The sequence below is a fragment of the Biomphalaria glabrata genome, chromosome 7 (assembly GCF_947242115.1).
Source record: "Biomphalaria glabrata chromosome 7, xgBioGlab47.1, whole genome shotgun sequence".
Taxonomy (NCBI): Eukaryota; Metazoa; Mollusca; class Gastropoda; family Planorbidae; genus Biomphalaria; species Biomphalaria glabrata.
Window position 1 is genome coordinate 10,534,553 of NC_074717.1, and position 23,480 is coordinate 10,558,032.

The 23,480-nt window shown below is 36.7% G+C and overlaps 1 protein-coding gene and 1 long non-coding RNA gene across 17 annotated transcripts in view; one reads left to right on the plus strand and one right to left on the minus strand.

Annotated features, from left to right (window-relative positions):
- LOC106067024 (PR domain zinc finger protein 4-like) overlaps positions 1-8,971 on the minus strand; it is a 25,285-nt gene extending 16,314 nt beyond the window's left edge. Inside the window, exons 1-4 of one of the 16 annotated variants that reach the window (XM_056036202.1) lie at positions 4,833-5,114; positions 4,567-4,614; positions 1,970-2,087; positions 596-652 (exon numbers count right to left, since the gene is read on the minus strand). The gene's annotated coding sequence lies outside the window, so the exon portion shown is untranslated. The other 15 variants (XM_056036201.1, XM_056036200.1, XM_056036199.1 and 12 more) reach the window with 15 other exon arrangements.
- LOC106061929 (uncharacterized) lies at positions 8,816-21,859 on the plus strand. The gene is made up of 6 exons (XR_008778994.1): positions 8,816-9,212; positions 10,743-11,204; positions 13,863-13,967; positions 14,236-14,330; positions 14,434-15,269; positions 21,126-21,859. It is a non-coding gene; the product is annotated as an uncharacterized LOC106061929 (long non-coding RNA).
- The last annotated feature ends 1,621 nt before the right edge of the window (positions 21,860-23,480 follow it).

A 23,480-nucleotide genomic window follows, 5' to 3' on the forward strand; every position in this document is an offset into this window, starting at 1 on the left:
TTGAAATTTTATAAAGGAAACTACACTAATGTACTCATGATCAACTTTCCTAGTCCTATGATAAAGATGTGGTTGTACACACACAAATACAGGTGGAAAAGCTTCAGCTTTTTTTCAATGCATTAATTCTTCCTAAACTTAATGTTTAAATGGCAATACTGTTATTAATGTGAGATGTCACAGAAATTTTAGGTCATGTATTATTGTTGTTCTGTTAATGCTTACAATTTTTAACATAAAAATGTTATTAAATGTTTCTGAACTTTGTTTCACATTTTAAAAAAAAATTTAAAAAATTAAAAATGTATACTTCATCAACATAATGGGAAACTACTTCTTAAAAAATTGATGGCCATTGATGATCCCAAAGAAGAGTTTTGTATAGTTTGTTTTTAATCAAAATTAAAAGACACTTTAAAATTTTTAAGAATTTTGACTAAGGGGTACAGACTGTTGATTTAGTTATACATAGTAAAACTATTATCCAATCAAATGCTTGTTTTCCTAAGATTAATTCCTAAATATTCACTATTACAGAGTTCATGCAAATGTATTTTTGAGAATTTTGCTGTACAGGTTAAAAAGTAAAACTTACAACATTTTGAAGATTTATCTTTAATCCTAAAATAGTAATATCAAGTCCACATTCAGCCTAAATTTGAAAAAAAAAAGTTATTTTATAAAAATATTAATGGTAAATTTAAGTGAATACAAATAATTTCATGTCTGCTATTTCAGTAATGATCTTGCTGCAATAGGTGTTAAACAGCATGGGGGGGATCTAGATGGCATAAAACTTGCCAGTTATCCATTTCATGAGCTTTGCAGTAAACTAATGCTCTCTAGTTGATTAATTGATGTCTGGAAATCCTGTCCCAATAAATAACATTATCAATGCTGCTGTTACTTCTTCAGCTATCTAGAATTTAATAGAATGGCTTCTAGTTATCTTGTTTTAAAATCTACAAAGGTTTGTAGTTCAGTTTTTGAGGTAAAAATCTACAAAGTCACCAAGAATATTTGAATAATAAGTAGCTGGTTAGATTGAGAACAAGCATTCAAACAAATCATCTAGTTATTGTAGACCTCTGATGGTTTTAGATTGCACTTTGAAAGTGATGTTGAGACAAAACAGAGTTAAAAAGGTTCTGGACTCTATCCCTATATTAGAATATTCTGTAAGCCTATTCTGTTGTCTATTTCTCTGAACAGTAACGCATTGTTGGAAACTGTCCAGGTAGGTCAAGTGGTCAACAACTTTAAGGAGATGACCATTCACATTGATTTGTGGGTCTGGATTAGTTCCCAAAAGCCAACAGCGCTTTTGGTCACCTCAAACTACTCTCAAACTGAGAGTAGGGCGAAATAGGTCTCTTCACCTAGCAACAAAAATCAATGTTTATAAAACAGTGGTTCTCAACACACTTTTGTATGGCTCTTAGACATGGATGTTATATCGAAGGCATTCGAGGCTCCTGAAATGCTTCCATCAAAGATGCTTTCACACCATTATTGGCATACATTGGCAAATAACTTTTTGTGGAAAGTATAAAAGCACCAATTACCTTTTGACACCTATCCCGCATGGGAAACGACTGCATGCCAAAGACAATCTTTTTTGGCGAGCTTAAAGGAGGATGGTGTAATAGAGGTGCCCCTCATAAGCACTTCAAAGATCAACTCAAATGCAATTTCGCCCTCTCTAGCATAGAGGAAAGTAGATGGCAGCACATTAGAGACCCAAAGAAAAGTAAACTTAAACAGTACGCCGGCTGACAATGGCTTTGTCTGCATGAGATATGCAGAAAAACATGCATCAAAGACATTGCCATTAAGCCTATTCTGTGTTTATGGTAGTGTGTGAGGAAGGGAAAGGGCTTTATTCTCTACAAATTGTACAGCTTGAAAAGGAGAACAAATATTTAAAATAAAACAAATAAATAAAAATCTGATTAACTGAAATACATACACTGTGGATAGTTATAGTTCCAACTGGACATTGACAAAAGAATTCAATTCTGACAGAATGTTGAGCTTCATATATATGGCTTGGGTATTCAGCATCTGATATTTCTTTTGACATTTTGCTTTTATGTAAAAAAAAAAAAAAAAAAAAAAAAAAAAAAAGAGAAAATGAATTTAAGACACGAGAAGACTCTACATATTTTGACTCAATAATATTCTTAAAAAAAAATAAAAATTAATGAATGATAGAAACAATAGGTTTTAGATGAAAAAGTATAGTTAGTATAAGCATAGTAGATTTTTAGGAATAAATTGTATTGACTTATATTTAACAAAATTAATTGAAGAATGCCTTTTGAAAGAGCATTGTGTCAGTTTATTGAACAGAAGGTAAGCTTCCATCGAGTTAAAAAAATAATATTCAATTAAAATAGAAGAAAAAAAATCAGTTACAGCCAGATATCATAATTCAAATTTAAAATATTTAAAGTCATCAGGTGTTCAAAATTATCAGAATTATAATTATACAAGGTGCAAAACATTTTGGAAAGCTGCACTAGAGTAATATTGGATAGGCCTATATTTCTTATCTTATAAATTACTGACATTCCTTCAAAGAAGATAATTTGGTCCTACAACATGTATCCATGTGTCAATATAGTCATGCATGTTAATTAGTGACATAAATTCTACTATGCCATTGCTTTTCCTGGCTGATTCAGGCAACCCATTAAGTGTTCTAATGGCACTCGGCACACTAGGGAATAAGAAAAGTAACTTTATCTTTGTGTCTTTCTGAGTATTTTAATAAGTTGTGTTTTTTGTATTTTTAAATCATGACTCAGTGTTTTAAGTATTATTGCTTCTTTACTTTTTAGTATTTTGTCCTGAAAATCTGCAAAGTCATTGGTTTTCCTGGCTGATTTAGGCAACCCATTGCATGCTCTAAAAGCAAGGGAAGAAGGACCACATGTACAAATATGTCTAGCATGTGGAATAAGAAATATGCCTTTATCTTTGTGTCTTTCTGAGTATTTATAGGTTTTGTATTTGTAAATTATAGTTCAATGTTTTATATATAATTGCTCTTTTACTTTTTTAAGTCTTCTGTCAAAAGAGTGTCTAAATTTAGCAATTTTATTAATGGTGTTACTCTAATCAAATGTAAATATTCATTTATTAAATCTCACAGCTCTATTTTTCCTTTGTTCTAGTTTCTTTATGTTTACTTGAGTTGAGGGGTCCCAAACAAAGGATCATATTCTATTATTGGCTTGACCAAGGTTAAATAAAATTGTAGTTTTATGTTCTTGTTTGATTTGTAAACATTTCTTCTAAACCCTACTGCTTTGTTTTATTTTTTTAATAATTTCATCTATATGGAGATTTCATCATGATAATTTTTTTCATTTATTATAACACCTATATATTTAGAGTTGTTAGTCTGTGTAACTAGATAACCGTGAATTTTATTTCTTTTAGATTTTGTTACTCTTAATAATTGACATTTTTCTATGTGGAAAAACATGGTCCAATTTGATTCCATTTCTGTAATTTTCTAATACTCTTTGTAAAATTTCAGAATCTTGCGTTGTTTTATTGTTCTATATATAATTAATGCAATCGTCTGACTTTTTTTTCCTGAACTAATGCAATTGCATTTATCAATTAATTAGTCTAGTAGTGGACCAAAGACTGTTCCTTGCAGTACAACTTCTGGGCAAGGTACCCTGCCTCATCTTGCCGCCCAGGTGGAAACGATCATGAGAGGGGACGGTTAGGCCAAAGGGTTGCACAACAAGACTCCCATTGGGGTGCCAAAGAGGTTGCGAGAGCATCCTCATTGCACTGTGTGGGGATATAAAAGAGCTCCAACAACCTTTGTCAACATCCAGGCGCCATCCCACAAGGAGCCATTGCATAAATGGTGTGTCCCATACGGCTAGCCTGGTAGAATAAAGGAAAATGGCGGGGGTCGAGGTGTACGTGTCCTCCAGCCACCTCTCTAGTCTGTCAGTTTGGAGTGTCTGTGTCACTGGAAGTGAAGCTCAAATTAAACAGGAGTTTAACCCTCAGCAGTATATACAAGGTGCTCACCATTGATTCAGGCGGTAAGAGGGAGCTCTTGTTTGCTTTCGCTGGCCTTAGGGCTCCAAGTGCAATGCCAATGCACAACTTTACACAGCAATTTCAAATGAGGTACACCTGAGTTTACTGTTTATAGTATGACTGAGTATGTTCTCCCCTATCAGTATGCCTGGTTGTGCGGTTTGCATGCTGGACTGTTGTTCGGATTTATCGATGGTCCCGGGTTCAAACCCTGCCCGATCCCATCCCCCGTAGTCCTGAAGGAGGTTTGGACTAGGAAGTAAACTTCAACTCTGAAGGAACATCCGAAACATGTAAAACATTTTACAAATCCTGAATCCATGATGTAATGAACCAGTAATGAAAGCCTAGCCTAAGTCCAACAACAATATAGGGGTCTATATAATTATATATAATATATATATTATATAATTATAATAATCATTAATTGATTAATAAATAAGATAGTAGATTATTATTAGTAGATATAGATCTATATACTTTATAACTTACATTTTTAACCATTCAATTTAAAACGTAACAAAGCAAAAGTTCTAGACTCTATAGTGAATAGTGACTATAGTATATTTAATATTATAATATTATTATTAATAATTATTATATGTAGATACTAGATCTAGATCTATATTGCAAAATATTAATATTTAGTTAGATCTAGATTATTGGATCTATAGACTAGACTAGTGTAGGCCTAAGTAGTAAAAAAAAACAACAAATACCATATTCACTACATCTAGAATCTAGGACCTAGGATATACTTAGTGTAACTTAGTCTTAGTCAGATAAATTTCTTAGTAGTTGAGTAAGTAGACTAACAACGACTAAGTCTAGAGTAGTAGATATTATAATATAGGCCTATCTAGTAGTCTATTATTATTATTTATTATAGGCCTAGGCCTAGGGCCTAGGGGTAGGCCAATAATCAATGTAAATAGAAAAATATTATTTAGATTCTACACATAGTCATAGACGCTAAAATAGATCTAGATTCTAGATCTAGATGTAGACTAGATCGGAAATTTGTAATATTTTATTTAATCTAAATTTAGATTTGACTTGAATACTTGAAAATAACTAGATCTATAACTATTTCTTTATATATGGATTAGTGATTTTCTTTTCTTATAAAATACAGACGTTACTTCAAAAAAAAAACGATTACGTCTACGTAATGACGTACGTAGAAAGCTATTATCTTCTTTTTTGTTGGGACGTCTGTAACACATAAGATAAGATAAATCAATCTACATAATTGTTAGTAAGAGTTTGAGCATTATAATCTTATAGCTTACACGGAGCGCTTTATATGGTGGGACAGTGTAGGCCAGTGATGCCCAACCTAATTCGACCTGCGGGCCATTTTTATTTCCGACACTCGTGTCGCGGGCCACACGAACAAAAAGTAGGCCTACAAAAACGATATTGACCTGAAACCAGTAGATCCTGTGCTTCAATAATAAATGGGATATTTGAAATGTATCTTTTTTCCCAGCGTCAGAAGATGGCTTCATTTCCCTACTTAACATATCAGCAAGATTGGGCTTCATTTCTGTGCTTACAATATGAGCAACATTGTAGCTAGCTTTACATCCGAGTCATTTTCCTGTCTCTTTTTGGTAAATATTCCCATCAATCCTTCAATCTCTAGGCGTAGTTTAACAATCTTTTATTCGCGGCTCAAACCAAGAATGCCGCCATATTTGTTTCATAATGTCGTCTATATGTTGTTGTTTTATTTTAAATAGCCAGACTTTCTTGATGAAACAAGTATGTTGGCTTATTATCATATTCCACAAAAGTAAAGAACCGTTCACTTTACCTGGTAGAAAACGTACATTCTACCCTCAGATACCTATTTCATAAACGCGAAAATGTTAAATGTCATGGAACTTATCATCAGGAGAAAAATTGAGGACCCTAAGCCCCTAACGTGAGTAAAGATACATTTTTACAATTTTTTGGAAAAAGGGGGGATTTTCTACACTTTGTGCAGACATTTAGGCGGGCCTGATGGACTAACGTCGCGGGCCGGATCTGGCCCACGGGCCGGATCTGGCCCGCGGGCCGTACGTTGGGCATCACTGGTGTAGGCCTACCGAGTTGATTTAGCATTTCATTTAAAGAATTCATTCCATATGTCGTCGAAGGAAAAAATTTACTACGTCACACGGCCAAGTTAGACTAAAAAATGCCTTCAGCAATACAAGCAATTTTTCGAGGGTTCTTAGATATTGGTGCACCGAGTTTTTTAGCATTACATTTAAAGAATCCATTCATATCACGTCCAAGGAAAAAAATTCCATTACGCCACAATGGGCTAATACCAAAAAAAATGTCTTTATTAACACTTCATTGGTGCACTGAGTTCTAATAGAATTTATTTAAAGAGGATTAAAGCCGCATTTTTTGTGCGTTTTGTCTGTCAGTCTGTCTGTCCGTCATGTTAATATAAAAAACAACAACTAAAAGATCAGATGTTGAAAATTTGATTAACTTTTGATTTAACCAAAAGAGCTCACAGCTCAAAGCTGGCTAGAAGAAAAAGGAGTATCAATTAATGCAAGCCATTTCAAAATGTGTGTGAAACAGAAAATAAAATCCTTGAAATTGTAGATATAAGCACACAAAGACTTTCACAAAACATTAGATTCTACACCAGATGCGTCTCACTCATATACCGAATAAATCACTATTATTATTGCTTCTGTTTCTTATAAATCGCATGTTGCAATTCATTAAATTTTCTGGGATTTTGCTCAATTACTGATACAACTAGAGAAGGACTTTGTAACTTAGCAATATAATAAAAATGCAATGTTAAAATTGGAAATAGAAACCAGGGATGGCATAAGGGATACGACAATGATGCAAATATGAAAGGAAAAAAAGGGGGCAGCATTTTTTAATTTCGCATACAGGCGGCCACAACCCTCGCGGCGGCCCTGTATATATATATATATATAGATCCCCCCCCCCCCGCGAATTTTTTTAAAATATGTATTTATGTGTGTGTACATAATCTTTATTGCATTCTGACCCTTCATTCTTTCGGAAAACGTTTATTGTGCCCTAGAATAGGTTCTTCCAAGAGTGGAAAAATAGTAGATTCCCCGCCATTACTAGCAAGGAGGTCTGTGAGAGCGCTAGGTGCTCCCCCAGCGCGGGCGAACCCCCTCCGCCAAGCACTATTTCTGATATTGAAAGCCAACAAAATGCATATTCTGAGGTATCTACAGTGCATTTTCCTGCTATTAAAAAGTTTTATTTCAAAAACCTAATGTGCTATTCTTACTTTTTTTTTTATATTGAAGAGGTATTTTTTTAGCTACAAACCCCTCTGAATGGGGGTTTAAACTCAAAACCCCTTTTGGCAGCGCTCATAGCATTTTGAGTGCGTAATCTGCTTTTATTTATATTGAAGAGGTACTTTTTAGCTTCAAACTTCACTGGAGGGGAGTTTAAACTCAAAACCCCTTTGACTACACTCATAACATTTTGAGTGTATAATTTGCTTTGTTTTTATTATTAAAGAGGTATTTTTTTACCTTCAAACCCCGCTGAAGTGGGGTTTAAACTCAAAATTAAGCCAAAACCCATTTAGCTACGCTCATAACATTTTAAGTGCGTAATTAGCTTTTTTTTTTATATTGAAGAGAGGGTTTATCGCAAATTTTGTAGGGGGTTTTTAAATCAAAATCTCCCTTAACAGTGCTCTTGGAATTAGAGGATTTTCGTTTGCATTTTTTGTTTGTTTTGTTTTATAGAAGAGGGGGAGTTAACTGCAAAAACCCCAAGTTTAAAACTCAAAACCCCTGGTAGGGGTTTTAAAACTCGAACCCCCCCCCCCCGGTAGGGGGTTTTAAACTCAAAACCACCTGGTAGGGGGTTTTAAACTCAAAACCCCATTGGTTGTGCTGGGGCAAGTGATGGTTTAGTATTAAAACCTCACCTAAAATAAACAAAATCAAAGCAAAAAATCATTCACTAAATTCCGATCCCCCCCCTCCCTTGGGGGGGATTTCATTTCGGGGGGGGGGGGTTCAACCCCAAACACCCCTGGCTACGCCCATGATATATATATATATATATACCGGTTTATGTTGCTTTACAATGGTAGATGATTATAATACATCCTACGCATCATCACAAACCTATATGGCTTTTTCAAGCTGTAAGGGAAGTCGCCCCAAATCTACATATTAGGCCTAATGTTAATAATATATTATTTGTACGGTATAGTTTATAATGCTTATAGAACTAGAATAAGAGTTCTAACTTAATATCAATTTTAATTATATAAATATAAAAGATATTAATGACCAGCTCAAAATGTCTGAAAGTGTATAATGACAAAGGGATATATGAGAATGCAAATATTTCTTATTCTAATCTTTCTCACCTTAAAATTTCTATTAAAACTATAAATCCCATACGTACGGCATTTTAATTTAGATTTATGTCATGTAAATTAGGTTTAGGGTTGAAAATAACAACTTTACTCTTTATAACTAATTTACAAAATAACGCTTTGTTTCAGCTTTTTCACACTTTGTTGTAGTGTTAAACGATATACATGTCCATTCTAGATTTAGTATATATAGGTCTGTGTCTTCTTCTGCTAGAGATAGGAAATGCTCTCCCATTGGAAATGCTCTCCCATACTAAAGTTTACGAAATTGTTACACTATGGCCTGAAACAGGCCACAAGTTTTTGCTTCATTCCTGCACCTGTTACAGTTACTAGACTAGAGTCTAGAGATTCTAGATCTAGATCACTACCAAAGGCAGCCACTAATGTAGAATAGATCTAGATTTCTAGATATACTAAATCTAAAACATATAGATCTAGTATAGATATATTCTAACACAAACTTCATAAATATTTATTAACATGCGACGTGTTGGCGATGGCGCCGATGGATGGGCTACACGACACGTGATCATCGTGATGTCAGTTTTAGTTTAAGTCAAGTTTTATGTCAGTCAGAGGCAGGTGCAATCGGAATCACTGCAATGTCGCAATGTGAAAGAGATTAATGAGAATGTCATCATGATTGAGACTCATCATCTCATTGTAAAAAATGTGGACAAGTCAAATACTGAATTATGAATAGAATCGACAAACAGTCAATCACTCAGTGAGTCACTATAGTAGATTCTTATACCTGAACACCGACTTACGGGAACTAGGTCAAATTTTTATTTTATTTTTTTATTTGGTGACGGTTTAACTTACAAAAAAACTGAAAGCAGATTCTTATTCTGCAACTAAAGGACTATAAAAATAGCTGTGTTCCTTTGTATTACCACTCATAGTCAAGATTTTATTTTAAAATAAAGTGGGTCACTTCATGCTCCTATAAGTATATTGAACGCAGTTTTTGGGCTTTCTCCTCAATTGGACAGTGAGCACCGTCATTGTACACCACTATGTAATTGCTAATAAATTATATCTGTGTTACTTAATTTTTTTTAGATTGTATTAATTAAAAGAAGTAGATTCACTTTTGCAATATGTATTTATAGTCTATTTCCTCATATACTCTCTCTCTGTCTCTCTCTCTCTAACTCTTTAATATTATAGAATATAGATCTATATAGAAAATATATATATCGTTTATAGTTTATTATTTATATACCTATGTAATCTATGTGTAGAAACAGACAGAAATAAATCTATATAGATTATATATCGATAAATTAATTATTATAATTTATTAAATAAGATATTTTCAACTAGGCTACATTGGCTACATGTATTTCCTCTGTCTTTCTTTTAATTGCCATCCAAGGACCCTCTTCTAAGACTCTTCTTGTTTTCATAAGTTGGATGTTCGTTTTGTGACACATTAACACCCCCCTCCCTCCCATAGATGCTTATAATTCTTTTCATGACTCTCTCCCCCTTCCCTCCACTGCCTGTTGGATAATTTGTGACACTACAAGCTGAGTGTATACTTCTCCTCACTGCCAGCTCATCTGGAGTGATCACCTGCAGTGGGCATGGTCTCTGGCTTCAAATTAGCAGCCCGCACTTTTTCTTTCATTCATAAATTATATATTATAGACATCTCGATCTAGGTCAAGCTTATTCATTGAAAAAATCATAGATTTATTAATCCCAATAATATTTCTTATTACGATTTTGCTGTGTCCAATGAAGGAGAATGAGCTGAATTCATTATTATTCGTTGTACACCCCCCTTATTAAATTTTATTTAACAGCTAACGGTATAAATGTGATTGGAATGTCTTTCTAAAGATGTTTGGAAGCTTATTTTAATATGCCCATCAGCCTACGATCAAACAGGCTCATAATATAGCCTTCATCCCTTATATGGGTATGAATTGCCGGGGGAGGTTAAAACAACAGCTTTACATACATGGTTACCGAGAATCTAAAAAACTGCCATCTGCTTTGGAAAAACGGAACAAAATTACCGGAACTTATCTAAAATTGGACATGTGCAGTCCCGAAACGTTGATTTTTGCTCCAAACATAAAAACAAATGAATTACAAACAAAAAAAGCGACCCGTTCATTGAAGGAGAATTTGATGGGGTGTCCAAAATATAAGAAGCTACTATAGATCTAGAGTCTAGAGTATTCTAGAGACTAGACTATTCCAGACTCTTCTTATCATGTCAATGTCTTATCTCTAAATCTAGATAGATCAAGTCAAGTTCTAGTAGATGCTGAGCTTGTGTGTGGAGGGAGTCAGACCCAAGGGCCGCCCAAAACTGACCTTACCTTATAGAGAAGTCTCAGCAAGTGAAACATGAGAGCCACAGACATCAACGAAAGTATGTGGGAAGAAATAGCTAAAGACTGGAGTGCATGGAGACAGACTGTGTGTGCTGGGATGATCCTCGCTGGCTGAGAGCAAAAGAAATGAAGCGGTCTTAATCAAGGAAAAACATCTGCTGCCCTGTCAGCTAGACCTGAATCAGGATTCAGATGCGTACACATGCATGAATTGTGGTAAAGTCTGCTGCTCTAGCATTGGCTTGATTAGCCATACCAGATTCTGCCCCGTCACAAGACAAAACCAAAACCAGTGATTCATCTGGGCCCATCAATTGCCTTCTGAGACAAAAAGGAGCCATATATATAATAATATAGTTCTAGTAGTAAGTAGTTTTCTCAGAGATAGATGTCTAGATATAAATCTTAGATCTGCTTTCACTACATAGAGTAGTCTAGAGGCAGTGAGTAGAGGTTATTCTAGGTTGCCTTTGCTAAAATTCATACTCAATGATCAATTTATTGTAATAATGTAATGAAGCTAACATTAAAAAATGTATAAACTTATAACTATAGTCTAAGTATAGTTACTAAGAAAGTAAATTAGAATCTAGAACTTCTAAAGATAGATTAGTTATAGACTCAGAGCTTTTTCAGTTTTTGAACCAAGTTTATTGATACCTCATTAAATCTAGACTTGAGATTCAAATGTTTTTTTTTAAATTATGATTATGGTTCTAAGACCAGACGATCTCTAGCATTTTTAGTGGTGAAAATTGAGACTTTAGTAAATGATAAATCTAGGTCTAGTATTAGTATACTATACTATTAGTATGCATAATATATATATATATATATATAATATTTTTAAACAAAGAAAAAGGATGTGAAAGACAGACATTGATAATTTCTACTATCATCATGCCCATTGCCAAGTTCTGAATGATGTTCTATGCATGACCAAAAAATTTTTTTTTTAGACTTAATGAATGTTTGATTTTACACTTTATCATCAGGCAAAAAATAGATCTAGACTTTGTTTCTAAACTAAGTTTAAAACAATTTTTAGAAGTCCTGATTAATTAAATAAAATTAATAAAGTATTTAGACAAGAAATCTTGTCTAGGTTTAGATTTGATTGACTAATCTCAAAATAAATTGGTCTAACTTTAGATCTAATAATAAATACTTTTGATTGTGTATATTTACTAATCTAATCATTTAGATTAGCCTAGAATCACTTTTTAACTTATTTTTTTAAATCAAATAAATATACTTCTAATGAATTCCATCTAGGTCAAGATCAATTTGTGGGGAAAATTTAAATGATGCAATTAATAGATTTATAATTTTTTTTATTATTGGCCATATTGAGATAACTAATAAGACTTTGAATAAAAATCCTTTCAAAACCAAAAAAAAACATCAAAATTGGGTAAAATATCATCATTTAATAATAATTTTTATTATTGAAGTTATTGGTGATCAAAATATGTTAGATTTTGATGGATTTAAAAACATAATATGAATTCAAAAATGTATGCAGCATTTGATGATCTCTAAATTCTATTACTTCCTTTTAATGGCAGTGGCCATTTATATTAAACTACCCAGCATAAATAATTTAAATTAACACATCTTTTAAAAAATATAAACAATTTTAGGTCAACTTACCGATATCTGCTCCAGACAAGAAATCACAATAAAAACAATAGAACCAAACCAAAATAAATCCACATAATTGATCAATATAAAATCCTTGTGAAGTGAAAAGACACTTTTAAACCACAAATACACTGTTTAAAGAGATATACTGATTGAAATGGAAAACACATTATTTTCCAACCTAAAAACTGCGACAAAACTACTAAAGGTCACAAAAAAAAACAACGGAAAGTCAAATTACCGGTACATATTAGAGACAGAGTCAAATTCTAGTCTAGCAAATTATAATCTAGGTATTCTAAAGCTGCCTTATTGAACACCCTTCTTTTATTTACCATATCAAACAACTCACCTTATTTCTATCAGTTCGTTTTATTTTGATGGTTACAAAAATACTGCGCGATTCATTTATCTAATTTTTAACACATTTAGTTTTGTATTCCTATCCTATGCAAGATGATTTTTTTTACTAGGTGTGATAAAGTACACTGGTGGATATGTTTTTGTATATCATACATATGAATGTGTGTGCTTATGGTACTAAGGCTACTGTATAGCCCCATGATGCATTAGCCAAGCAAGACCCATATATTTGGCTTCGGAATTGAAAGGAGATCATGTATATTACATTTTCCTTGCTTTCCATTAATATTACAGATATGGGGGTGTTCAGTGTTTAGCATTTTGGAAAATGCTACATTATTGAAGACAATTTATTTCTAGTCTGGATAGAGTATCTTAGAGTATTTAGATCTCTAGATCTAGTAAGTTGTACCAAAAAATTTTAATGAGTCTTACATAGAATCTATTGATCAAACAATAAATGTTAAATAGAATGAAAGTCACTGAAAGAGGATGAAAAATGCTTTCCAACAACAAATTTATGTTGCTAGCATTATTGGTTCAGAAATTGGTTTATGCAAACTTGCACATTTTCTGTGAGCATAAGAAAAACTGCTGGCTTTCTCTATTTAAAGATAATCATTCCTAAAATTGTCTTCTATCACAAAAGTCTGTACAAATTTAGCCTCATAAAATGTGACAGGTTTATATTTAGCTAGCTGATTGGAAATAGAGAAGTTGTACCAGATAAGAGTCATAAATTGAATTTTTGACAGACAAGATAGATGAAAACTGACATATCTGAGAATCATGCTAAATCTTCAAATATTCTACATCTCTCAGACCAGTTTTCTTTGATTAAAAAAAACAGCAAGAATAGATGCTGCGCAGCAGTGGCTTTTGCTAGTGGGAATGTCAACTAAAAAAAGTGGGTTGCTTACTAAATTAAATTAATTTTAACACAAAGGATGATGTTTGTAAAGAATGTAAAGAGACTAACCATTATTAAAAATTTTTTTATTTTTTTTTGTATCTAGCAAAATGTATGGTTGTTTTGGTCCAGTTGTACTGTGTAGAGAGAAAAGTCAGTCAACCAATAAAGGCATGCTGCATTATGATGAACCCTTTAGGCCGCTCCTCAGGTACACTTCTCTAGGGATAGACAATGTGTTATGTGATTTCATTACTATATTGGTTCTTACATTGATGATACTGTTTGATCTAGACAGTGTCTAAATAATTAGCCCTATATCAAATCAGATTGCTGATGGATCATTTTATTTGACTGTTTTACTTGAAAACTAACACCTTGTTGTTATTTTTACTTTTGAAACAAAAAACTATAATGATCCAAAATGTTGCATCCTAATTTGATAATCTAATCCTTTATCATTATGTTTGTTTGAACAGGTAGATGATACTCACCTTGGAATGCAGATGTTCATGTACTATGAGCCTGCTCGTATTGGACAATTGTGAAAAAGTTGGACTATTACAAAGAGAAGGTTTCCATTTTTTAATTTTTTAAATCTTTTATTGTGACCTAAAAGAAATATTTATCTTGACATGAATACCTGAATATTTGTTTATTTATTTTATAATCATTAGAACATTCACACAGACCTCTATGATATGAATAAAACAGTGGAGTACACATATTTGCTCAATTCAGAGGTTAGTGGAATCTTAAGTATCAAAGTATAATTTAGTTTGTTCACGATCTTAGTAAATGTTCTACTATTATGTAACGATCAAAGGGAGAGAAGGGGTTATAAAAATTTGTTACAATCAGGAGGGGGGTCTGAAGATTTATGAAACAAAACAAAAAATATTGAAATTACAGGTCTAGTGTTCCCTTGACTTTCGCTGGTGTAACGTTTGCAGAAGGGCTATACCTTAGGTTTTCAAATATTATTGTTGGGAAAAAAAAAACTTCACGTTTTTTTCTTTTTGAACATCATGGGTTTTCTGGTGGCCTCCTAATGTATATTTACAGTATTGGAAAAATAATGAATACATCATAACTCTGAAAGAAGTCAATACTTTCTCCATCATTTTTATAGATACTATGATGAAAAATGTAATGTAATTTGTGACAATATGAAATAAGTCAATCAATTTTAAAATTAGAATTTCGGGGGGGGGGGGGGGAGGGGGGGAGTTAAGTTTTCTTAAGATTTGTTGCCACAGAGGCTGCTGGTTAAAAAAAGGTGCTTATTGCCTTACTTAATATCTGAACGAGCCCTTATTCTAGTGCTGGGAAATTAAAAAAAAAATGATAGTGAATAGCAATACTCAGTGCTGTGTTGAGGTCTCAGATCAGAGAACACATTGTCTTTGACATCCTTTTTTATTTCAACTTAACTGAAACCCTTTTCATGACAAGTATTGTGCTGAGACCATTCCCTTAGATATATGAAATAAATCAGGCAGTGTGTTTTAAGGTCTCTCGTCCCGAGACATGACGTTAAACTGCGCTCCTCTTTCCTTAGCACTTTTGGAGCTCAAAAGTGCCCTACTTCTTTTCTATCATTGTGTCTGCCTCCTCTTTTCCTAAGTCTGCCTTCATTGATCATCACACTGTCTCCTTAACTTTAAATTCTCACTACGTCCTAGACCAGTCCGTTTGCCGTGGACTGCGACGGGTAAGGGGGGATAAAGAGATCCTGGTGTTTGAGTGGTGGCTATCTGAGGATAAGCCACAACAACACAATACTTTGGCTCCAAGTTCCCCTAGACCTGAGACCCAGATGGCCCGCTCTGGGTCAACCGGCTGGTCATGCCGAGCTACCAGCATAGGTCGACGACCTATGCTGGAGGGCGGTGGCTGGAGGGTCAATCAGGGAGCTGCTGTATCGGACACATGTCCGATGTAGCAGCTGACTGAGTATAGCACCTGTGTAGCCCTGGCGGGCTCATTCTGGACATCCGAATGGCCCGTCCCCTTGTTGGACTCGATGGCGGGTGGGGAGCACAGGTGCCGAATTAACCAAAATATATATGGACAAAAAAACACACACAAAACTACTTGCCCCAGACCTGTGTCTGGGCAAGAAACGACGAATTGACGATAAAAAGGAGGAGGTCCCAAAAGGCTGTGCCACCTGGCCATCATTTCTGGTGGTTAGATGCACAGAGGAGGGAAAAAGCCTGACCAAGTTGAGCCCTTTTATTATCTATAAGGGACTCAAGTCAGTAGTGGGAGAGCCCAAGAGTGTGTCTAAGCTACACAAAACAATGGAACTCCTTGTAGAAGTAGACAGCAAGACACACTCTGATGGGCTTTTAAGATGCAGAAGACTCTGTGATCTCCAAGTGGAAGTCATGCCACACAAGAGTCTGAACACCAGCAGAGGTGTAATCAGCTCTAGGGACCTACTGGAATGTTCCGAGAAGGAAATAGTGGAGGGCATTGAAGGAGTCACCCATGCCCGGCGCATTACCAGGCGCAGGGAGGGTGAGGAGGTCAAAACCGCCACTATTATCCTCACATTCGGAACTAGGACACCGCCAGAGTATGTGAAGGCAGGATACCTACGAGTTCCAGTGAGGCCCTACATACCTAACCCCATGAGGTGCTTCAAGTGCCAGGGTTATGGACACGGCGCGGCAGACTGCAAGAGGAACACTGTGTGTGCCAGATGTGCTGGAGAGGGTCATGAGGACAAGGGCTGCACAGCCCAGTTCAAATGCCCAAACTGTCAAGCTGGCCACTCAGCCTACTCCAAGGACTGCCCTGTGTGGAAACAGGAGGTTGCCGTGCAGGAGTACAAGGCAAGAAACGGATGTACCTTTAGCCAGGCGAAATCGGCTGTACTGGCCCTACCCAAGGGCCAATTCGGCTTGACAAAGACCTACGCCCAGGCTGTTGCTAAGAAAGGAAGATCCATAGCCACACAGACGGACACATTGACCCCACCACCCCCTCCTCCTCCCCCAACTCAGAAGAAAACACCGCCAAAGAACACACCTCTGAAGAAACAAGAAAGCCCTGTTGTCATGCTAAAGAACAGGTTCTCTGTGCTCGCTGATGAGAGCATGGAGACTGAGCAGCATGTCAAAACCAATACTCCGGGAGAACCCGGAGACATCACGTCTGACACAGGTTCTCCTCAGAGAACCCAGCCAGACACCCCAACCTCTACCGAGTTAGAGGTTGACCAACTCCCTAAGGGGAGAAATCAAAGCGGAGAGGATGCCCGAGGTGAGAGAGGAGGAAATAACCTCCGCTCTAACCAGAGGGATCTCCCCTCTCCAGAGAGAAAGACTTCCCCCAAAAGGGGGTTGTCCTCCTCTCCATCCAAACCCAAGAATAAAAATACCAAGGTCACTTGAATAAAGGGAAACCCCTCCGGGGGCCTCCCAAGGCCAAATAGCTCCTAGTAGGTCATCTAGAATAAGCCATGGATTCCAGAATTGTACAGTGGAATTGTAGAGGCCTCAAGGCCAATTACGAGGAAATGCAGCTACTGATGGACTCTGAGACTCCTGTAGCTGTCTGCTTACAGGAAACATTTCTGAAAGATTGCATCAGCTTCCGAAGCTACCGTGCTTACACCAAGAATGTTGAGGATGCAGAGAGAGCATCAGGTGGAGTCTGTATCCTTGTGAAGGATAGCATCCCCCATGAGAGGGTAGAACTACAGACCACACTACAGGCCGTAGCAGCTAGGATAACGCTTCACAAGGTTATCACTTGCTGCAGCCTGTATCTACCACCAGGCGCTCCATTAAACCGAACAGACATGGAGGACCTATTGAAACAACTCCCCCGGCCTTATTTAATCCTTGGGGATTTCAATGCCCATAACACCATGTGGGGATCCAACAATACTGACACAAGAGGTCGTATGCTGGAGGATATCTTCCTCCAACATGATTTATGCATACTTAATGATGCATCACCCACCTACTTGCACCCAGGAACTGGATCATTCACATGCATTGACCTCACCGTATGCGTCCCCGGACTTCTGGACGATTTTAAATGGTCAGTTAGCAATGATCTACGGGGAAGTGATCACTTCCCAATCATCATTACTAACAATCTCCCTTCATTGGGACGACCTCAGCGGTGGAAACTGAATAAGGCCGATTGGGAACAATTCCAAAAAAGATGCTCTGAGGATATCACAGAAAATATCCTCCATGAACAGAACCCAGCTGATACCTTTGCTAGCAAGCTACTAAGTATAGCCAGGAAAGTTGTACCCCTAACCTCTGCAAATCCAAAACGGCCTAGCAAACCATGGTTTGATACAGCTTGCAAAAGTGCTATTGGTGATAGGAAAAAACAACTGGCTGCATTTATAAAGAATCCTTCCCAGGAAAACCTAAAGCTATTCAGGATAGCTAGAGCAAAGGCTAGACAAACCATACGGTCAGCCAAAAGGAATTCCTGGAGAAGTTTTGTCGGCAGTCTGGATGCCAAAACTTCTGCTAGAGCGGTTTGGAAGGCAGTAAGGCGAATCAAAGGGAAAGAATCAAATGCAATAGGGCATTTGAAAAACCAAGGACGAACTGTCACGTCCCCCAGAGAAATAGCTGACTGCCTGGCATCCTCAATAGCAGAAAAATCATCCACTGCACACTACACGCCAGAGTTCCAAAAAGTCAAAACCAGGGAGGAAAGACACCCCATTGATTTCAGGTCAGAGAACAATGAAGACTACAACAAACCGTTCTCGCTTGAGGAACTGAGGGAATCGCTGGACAAGTCACATGACACAGCGCCTGGAGAAGACGAAATCCATTACCAGTTCCTCAAGCACCTTCCCGAACCCTCATTGGCAGTCCTGCTAGGGGTCTATAACTGTGTGTGGCAAACAGGCGCTTTCCCAAACAGCTGGAGGAAAGCCACAGTTATACCGATACCTAAACCGGGAAGAGACGGCTCTGACCCAGCTAACTATCGACCAATAGCACTAACAAGCTGCATCTGCAAAACCATGGAAAGAATGATTAACAGTAGGCTGGTCTGGTACCTGGAAAGGAATAAAGTGATCTCAAACTACCAGTGCGGATTCCGGCAGGGGCGGACAACAACTGACCACCTGGTAAGGCTGGAAGCTTATATTAGAAATGCATTACTCAGAAGAGAACATCTAGTAGCTGTATTCTTCGATATAGAAAAGGCCTACGACACAACCTGGAAACATGGCATTCTACGTGACCTGGCGCTTATGGGGCTTAAGGGACACCTCCCCCGTTTTGTGGAGGAATTTCTGAAAGATCGAAAATTTCAGGTTCGAGTGGGCAACTCCGCTTCTGACACTCATGACCAGGAAATGGGTGTACCCCAGGGCAGCATTCTGTCAGTCACCCTGTTCAACATTAAAATAAATAGCATCATAAATGCGCTGTCCCCTGGCATAGAGTGCTCTTTGTATGTTGATGACTTTGTCATTCTTACTTATGGGAAAAACATGAACACCTTAGAAAGAAAATTACAGTTATGTTTAAACAAAATTCAGGGTTGGGCAAACTATAATGGCTTCAAATTCTCAGACTCCAAAACAGTTAGTATGCATTTTTGTAATCTAAGGGGACTCCACCCAGACCCTGAACTATTTATACACAAAAAGAAGATCCCTGTCGTGAAAACTACAAAATTTTTAGGCCTCACCTTAGATTCCAAATTTAATTTTCTCACCCACATTAAGGAACTTAAGAAGAAATGCCAAAAGTCATTAAACATACTAAGAGTACTCAGCCATACGGACTGGGGAGCTGACAGAGATACCTTGCTGCTGCTCTATCGGAGTCTAATTCGATCTAAGCTAGACTACGGATCCATAATATATGGAGCAGCAAGGAAGTCGTACCTAAAAATACTGGAACCAATACAAAATGCTGCCCTGCGTCTCTGTCTCGGCGCGTTTCGTACATCACCTATCCCAAGTCTCCATGTGGAGGCTGGAGAACTCCCCATGGATATAAGAATGAAAAAGCTTGCAATGCAGTATATAGTCAAGCTAAAATCCAACCCCACGAACCCTGCTTTTGACTCCATATTTAACCCCACAGAGGTAGAACTATACAATCGAAGGCCTAACGTCATACAGCCGTTGGGCCTTCGAATGAGAGAACCCATCCAAAATTTAACCCCACCCATTGACCAAATCTCTAAAATAGAAACCCCTCAGAATCCTCCTTGGCTAATGAATAAACCCAAATTAAATTTATCCCTCCTTAATTTCAAAAAAGAAAATACAGACCCAAGCATACTACAAGTCCACTTTAGGGAACTGCAGGAGAGCTACGGAGATTGTGGCACCATCTACACAGACGGATCCAAAATGGAGGGAAAGGTCGCGTGTGCCTGCTCCTTTCGGAACAAAACAATCTCCCGTAGACTCCCTGATGGCTGCTCCATCTTTACGGCCGAATTGCACGCAATATTGCTTGCACTTATGGCCGTAAAAGCATCAGAAAGGAGTAAATTTATAATCTGCTCCGACTCCAAATCTGCATTGCAAGCTTTGGGGCGGATGAAGACTGACATCCCATTGGTACATAAGAGCCTGAAGCTGTTGGACCAAATAACAGCCGACCGTAGGGATGTCACCTTCATCTGGGTCCCCTCCCATGTTGGCATTGAGGGAAACGAAGCCGCAGACAGAGAAGCAAAGAGAGCCCTAAATCATGCGGTGTCAGGAACCCAAATTCCCTACTCGGACCTGAGACAAAGTATTGCCTCTGCTACCTATCGAGAGTGGCAGAACCGATGGGAGGCTGAGACTCACAGTAAACTCAGGCAGATTGTGGCGGATGTCAGGTGGCGGCCCACATCTAAGGGTCTGACAAGGCGTGGTAGCACAACCATGTCCAGACTTAGGATTGGCCACACCTACATCACGCACTCTTTTGTACTGAAGAGAGAGGAGCCCCCACTTTGCGAGTACTGTGACTCTCGCCTCACCGTGGAACATATCCTCGTTGATTGCCCCAGATACCAGGATGTCAGGGCGAAATATTTTAGAGCCACTAATCTAAAAACACTATTTAATAATGTCGACCCTGGGAAGGTACTGGGCTTTATTCGGGAAGTGGGGCTATCTACGAAGATCTGATTTCTGAATTTGTGAACATGCACTATTTACATTAGATTTTTACCAAATATTTAAATTTTTACTACCTTTACTATTTTAACTGTGAATAGACCTTGATTTTAATTATATGACTGTATAGAATCTGGCCCTTGTTGTTTAGAGAGAGAGTGGTCCTTGAGGGACTGCAGGCACGACATGGCCTAAATTGTGCCGATGTGCCTCAAATCAACAAATCAAATCAATTTTAAGGTCTCTTTGTCCCATAACGAAGAATAACCTTTAGCTAAATAAAAGACATTTCTTCCTCTCTCAACTCCTTGTCCTGTATTTTGCAATGGTTGCATTGTGTGTTGTTCTCTTTGAATTAACCCTAAGTACATGTTGATGGAGCATTGACCTAAACTGGCTAGGACCACATGTTCTTCTCACTTTAATTTCCACCAAGCATCTTTGCAGCTTGGTTTCTTCATCTGCCTCCCTAATTCTCTGCCCTTTTCTGACTTATGCCAGGTATCTAACCAAAGAGTCTGTTCCCTTTCATAGAAGAGTGGTGCAGCAGACATGCCTACAGTCCCGCATTATGCGGAACCGTCCCGCAAAAGCATCAAAAAAGCTCACATGTTCCGCCGTTCCGCATTTACGTTTTTTTGTTCCGCCAAGTCTGAATTCCGACACAAAAAAAAAAAAAATCGCCGATTTTTCATTATTTATTAATAGTGCGAAATGAAAATACTGAATGAAAATAAAATATATATAGGTCTGTGTTTATTGTTTACATTTCATCTTCCCCCAGGACCCGGTGTGTCCTAAATTTACGAAGATATGGTTGAGTGAGCTAGATTGCTGCTAGATCTAGACATAGATCTAGATCTAGTACTCTAGGTCTAGATACTAGATCTATTCTTAGAATCTAGTAAGTGCTAATAAGCCAAATGTTCTATTCAAATCCCTTTCTTTTCCCGACAATGGCTCTACTCTATTAGTCTTGACTCTAGAATCACTCTAGACGTCTTGTACTACTATATAATAGTTACTACTAGTACAATACTGTCATGAATACAAAGTAGTAGAGACGACTCTAGATCTAGATCTATTCTAACACTAGTAACTCACTGTCTACTCTAGTTAGTAACACTAACTCAACTGGTTTCTTAGGTTTCTAAGTAAAAGGATTTTTTTAAAATACGTTATTAAAGGGAAACTCCGATAGTTTTTCAAATTTTAGTTATTGACATATTTAAATTCTGCGTAAAAAGTTGTAATAGTAAACATTATATCATTTTTTATTTAAATGCTCGGAAAATTTTATATTTAATAAATTAGACAGAAAATTCTCCACGCCCCCCAAAAAACGGGATTCTGCGAGATGTTTTTAGTTTTTAAAAACGTGACGTCACGAAGGTGCTGGCTAAATATAGATCTAGACCTATATAACCGATAAACTCTCTAGTCTAGATCTAGACCTATCGGATCGCATTTATTGTTACGCTTCACAGCTAGATCTAGTCTCCACGTTGATTTATAATCGGTCATTGTTTATAAACCTCTATTTCTACTTGAAGAAAATTAAATATTGTTCTTCAGCTTGTTGCAGTAGTTCCAATCACAAAGATAAAATCAGCAAGTATGCTGATACAGAAATTAGTGTCTCTTTTCATTTGTTTCCAAGAGATGAAGTTTTAAAGGGAAAATGGGGAAAATTTATTCGCCTGAAGAGCAAATATTTTACAAAGGCATTAGCTAATTCCTGTTTATGCTCAAACCATTTTGAGAGAAGCTGTTTCAGCAACTTCACTGCTGTGGAAATGGGATTTTAAAAAAAAATTGAAGTTAATACCAGGTGCAGTACCAACAATACATTGGATTTCCAGGCCAAAGAATTCAATTAATGATACTACTGAGACATTTTAAACAACTGAAGTTCATAAATATAAATGAAATCAGATTTGTGAGCTAGAAATTTACTACGAATACTAGATCTACTATTAAATTTCTTATTTAATAAGTAGATCTATCGTCTACGAAACTCAATTCCAACTTTTTAACTTTTGACCTTGGGGGTGTGTCTCGCCGGCTGAGCCAGCGTCAAGCTCTCTCATCACTTTTTCCATGTCAACCAATGTTAGGTCGAAACAGCACAAAAAAATCATAATTTTCTTACGGTCAAACATACAGTCATAATTAATACACCATTAGAAATTTCTTTTAAAGTATTTTAATGATGTAATAACGAAAATTTTTTTTTATCAAAGATAATTTCTTTTTCGCCTCCCTATCAATGAGTATCAATAGGATTTGAGTGCACCGTCGTGACGTCACACAGAAATTCAGTGAAAATCTGACTGTTTTGGATGCGCAGAAAAATTATGTCACAAAAACATCAATTACTAAGTTATTCTTGCAAATAAAAAAAAAAGAATAATATATTCATTATCTATAAATCAAAACACATATTATATCAAAAATTGTCAAAACCATCGGAGTTACCCTTTAAAGATCTACACCTAAATGATAATAATGTAATTAACTTAGACACAGTAATGCTAAGGCCTAAATAAGTCTATCTATATTATATCTACTTATTACTTACATTATTTACAAAGT